General features: G+C 34.6%; 1 non-coding gene across 1 annotated transcript; it reads right to left on the reverse strand.

The window, feature by feature from the left end:
* Positions 1–3526: 3526 nt before the first annotated feature.
* On the reverse strand, positions 3527–3633 carry LOC128042180 (small nucleolar RNA R71). The gene has a single exon (XR_008197386.1). It is a non-coding gene; the product is annotated as a small nucleolar RNA R71 (small nucleolar RNA).
* Between the last annotated feature and the right edge of the window lie 700 nt (positions 3634–4333).

The raw sequence follows: 4333 nt of genomic DNA on the forward strand, positions 1-4333 counted from the left end.
GCTTGATGAAACCTTTATTTCCTTTCATGACTAAAACCTAGATTAGTATTAATTTTTCATTCAATGGTATTTATGAATGGCATGCGTATAATCTCTAGACATAGATGAATATGCAACATGTTTATAAAATTAATTTAATACTGACAAGGTTAGGTTAGTTAGATCGAAATTGAATGATATGAGCAAGTATTCGACCGAATACTTGTAGCAGTCTCTAGACATAGAGCAACGTTCCATACAGAAAAAAACAAAATAGTTCTAGGTATCATGCTAAAGGCCTGTAGACATATATCGCTTTAGGCGAGGTAACTTGAGGTCTTGCTCTCGAAAGAAGCAAGCCATTTTAGATTTCTTCCGAGTAGTAGAATATGGTTGACTTTGCCGAGGCATATTTGGTTAACAGTGGTAGATTCTCAGTGATCCCAACCTTCCAAGTCAACATCGTAGGTTCTTTAACCTTTGTCGTAGCATCTTTGTTTTTGCATCCTTAATTGTTTACATGTTTTTTTTGCACATTTTATACAACATTATTCTCCTAATTTCCACTGCATTATTATTACTGTTTTTGCCTTAGCATTAATCTCACTTTACTATAATAACCTAAACATTTTATACCTATTTGATCCTTGTAGAGATGATCGCACTTATAACTTTATTACTTGATCTGACATGTATACTTGCACAATTCGCACATCATATTCACACGCGACAGTGTCACACCATGGGATTGTTATGTGATGACATGGCTTTGATTTGACCTCTTTGGGACTTGTAGAAGGTCCTTGATTGCCTGTAAACGCACCCTACTAATGTCTAGCTCCTCCGTTGCTATCGAAAATGTAAGACCAGTTTTGACGGCTCCTAATTTCTATTGAGTAGTTTGGGAGGAATCTGTGTGACGGAGTTCTATCCGCCCAATTTTTGTTTTAGCGTATAAGTCGGGCGCATAGTAGATGTTAGAATATATTATAAGGATTGATCTCAGAATGTGTTAAGTGGTATCAAAGAAGAGATTGGTAAGAGTATTGAGGATGTTTGGGTAAATTAGGGTTATCTCTGAAGGTATTGTATGCCAAGTTAGTTGGATTCTTGTGCTAGTTACGTTCTAACGGGAAAGTTAGGAATGAAATGAAGGGATGAACAAAAGACATATAAAATATTGGATTTTCGTAGTTGTAAACCATTTATAAAGGCAGTTTAGAAAGCTTTGACACGTGTCAAGTTCCAACAAGGACTTAGGTTAAAAATATAGATATTAAGGGTAGAGAGAGGGAGAGTTTTTGTTCTTTATTCTAAAGTATTGTCACTTGAAGCTGGAGGAACCAAAAATATTTCTTTCTCCTTTAAGCTAAAGCTGTAAATCTGGATCTTTGTTAATGACTACTGATAACTCTTGAAAAAAGTTATATTTTGAACATCTAAGCTTGATTAAATATCTGTACTTAAGTAGATATATTTACATTTTTAAGTTATTTTTAGTTCATTTTATAATAACACTTGGATCGTGCCTTAAATGTCATTTCATGTTACTTTTATTGTTGGGAAGAAGGAAATTGGTTGTTCTATGCATCAGGTGTAGAAAGGATGAAGAAAAGGAGAAAAATGAGGAATAGAATAAATGAAGTGAAATATTGCCATGGCAAAAGGTTGGATGGTTTGCCAACATAAATGCCTTGAAAATTCTAGGAAAATGTTGACGCAGCACTCAGTTCTTGTCACTCTCAGCCAGCTGGACATGCACCAGATAAATCCATTTGAATAAGAAGGAGAAAAGTGTGTGTTGAGAGAGGAGGACCTACCCTATAAAAGAGGACAGAGAAAAGAAAGAGGGGATGAGGATTTTAGAGGGGGATTTGAAGAGAAGTTTTCTCTCCAAAAAAACTCGTGAAAAATTCTAGAGAAAAGGGAGAGGGTAGCAGCTTAAGAGGAGAGCAGAGACACAATGAAAGGGATGAGCTATCAGCCTTGGGTCCTGTACGATTTAGTAGCATCGAAGTGAAAGCTGGAGTGCCGAAAGCTTCCTGCAATTCTACCTTCATTTTATTAATTAAGTTCTGTGATTTCTAAACTATTAATGATGATGTTGAATGTTATTCTGATTTTGGATTTTAAATCCCAACCCGTGAGCTAATTTCATTTGGGTTGTAATTAGTGGATCGATCTTGATATATTGATGATCATGGTGATATTTTGAGTAGATCTACTATTTTATTCGGTTTGGATTATTTTAAATCTATGCATGCAAGCTCTAGACATAGAGGAATGCATGGTATATCCATATACTTTATTTATTTCTGAAAAGGTTAAATAAGTTGGGTTGTGATCGAATGATACGAGTGAGTACTCGAGCGAATACTTGTAGCACTCTAGACATGGAGTTGTGATCTGTACAGAGTAAAGAAGAATATTGTTAGGTATTGTTTTTGAGAGTTGTAGATATACAAAGACTTAGAATGATAACTTTAATTCTATCTCCCAAAGGAAGCAGAATGTAGTAGTTTTACTTTGAGCAGTAATTTGATCATGATTTTTCCAGGACATTATTATGTTATTAAGATATAATCCAGGTAATTCCAACCTTCCCATTCAACAATATCAATCCTCTCAACTTTGTCTCGTAGAATTGCCACAACATTTTATTCATTATTTAATTTTTATATTTCATACATTAATACTTCACTTCAAATCACTATTCTGTTTACTTTTCCATAAGCCTAATTAGTATAGTTTATAGTAATAATTGAACCATATTTTTACCTATTTCGATCCCTATAGAGATGATCTCACTTATCACTCTATTACTTGATTCAATGTGTATACTTGCACATTTGCATTACATATTCACACGCGACAAGTTTTCGGCGTTGTTACCAGGGATCAGTAAATAGGTGAATTTTGGTTTGTTATTATCGATTTAATTTTGTTAGTTTGAGCTTACTTAGTTGATTTTAATTCTTTTTCAGTTTTGTTGCTAGTTTATTAGTAGAGGTATTCCTAAGAACGAATAGTATTATTTTGATCTTGAAATTGAGAGAACTTTGAGAAGAAGGAGAAAGAATTGCGAGAAATAACAAGGATTGGAAATGATCTAGGCAGAGAGGATCCATTACATATGAATGGTAAGGGCGTTGATATTCCTTGTGTGATAAATGATAGAGATAGACCCATTAGAGAACATAGTGTGCCAATCTTGGAGAATTTGAATGTAGGGATTGTTAGGCCACATATTCAAGCTCAACATTTTGAGTTAAAACCAGTTATGTTTGAAATGCTACAAACAATACGATACTTCAGTGGATTACCTACTGAAGATCTACGGCTGCACTTAAAACTCTTTCTGGAGGTTTATGATTCATTCCAGAAGTACGGTGTTCCTAAAAATGCCCTAAGCCTCAAGCTATTTCCTTACTCATTGTGAGATCGTGCCAAAGCATGGTTGAATGCTTTACCGTCAGGAACGGTGGCATCTTGGAATGAACTTTGTCAAAGGTTTTTATTGTGTTACAACGTTCCAAACATGAATCTCAAATTGAGGAACGATATTACATCTTTTTGGCAATCTGAAGATCAGACATTGTATGAAGATTGAGAGCGATTCAAGGAATTGATTAGAAAATGCTCGATGCATGGTTTCCAACATTAAACACAAATGGAAATGTTTTATAATGGACTGAATACACATACACGAATGGTAGTTGATGCATTTTCCAATGGGAATTTGCTAGATAAATCATATAATGAGGCATATGAGATTATGGAAAGGATAGCTAACAATGATTATGAATATCAAACTACAAGAGTAGGTACTGTTGAAGAGTTGCTGGAGCTATGGAGCTTGATGCGATCACTTCATTAACAGCTCAGGTATCACCCCTAACTAATATGATTGAAACATTGAAGAGACCGGTTTCAGAAAAAAAAAAGAAACATTGAAGAGACCAACTGTAGTGCAGGAAATGAAAGCAACATAATTGATATGTGTTTATTGTGGGGAAGATCATGTTTTTTTATGAATGCCCATCGAACCTAGCTTCAGTATATTACTTGGGAAATTTAAATTGAAATAATTGCCCATATTCTCATACATACAATCCAGGATGGAAACAATATTCTAATTTCAATTGGAGTAATCAAGGAGTGGGAAATTCCATTAATGTTGTTTAAGAGAATGCCACAAGTGCACCACCTAGTTATAATCAATGACAAAATGTTCAGCAAAGTTCATCATAATCTTTATCTATGGAAGCTTTATTGAAGGAATACATGCCAAGAATGATGCTATAATACAAAGTCAAGCTGCATCTTTAAGGGCTTTAGAAAACCAAGTGGAGCA

The sequence above is a fragment of the Gossypium raimondii genome, chromosome 6, assembly GCF_025698545.1.
Source record: "Gossypium raimondii isolate GPD5lz chromosome 6, ASM2569854v1, whole genome shotgun sequence".
In the NCBI taxonomy this organism is placed as follows: Eukaryota; Viridiplantae; Streptophyta; class Magnoliopsida; order Malvales; family Malvaceae; genus Gossypium; species Gossypium raimondii.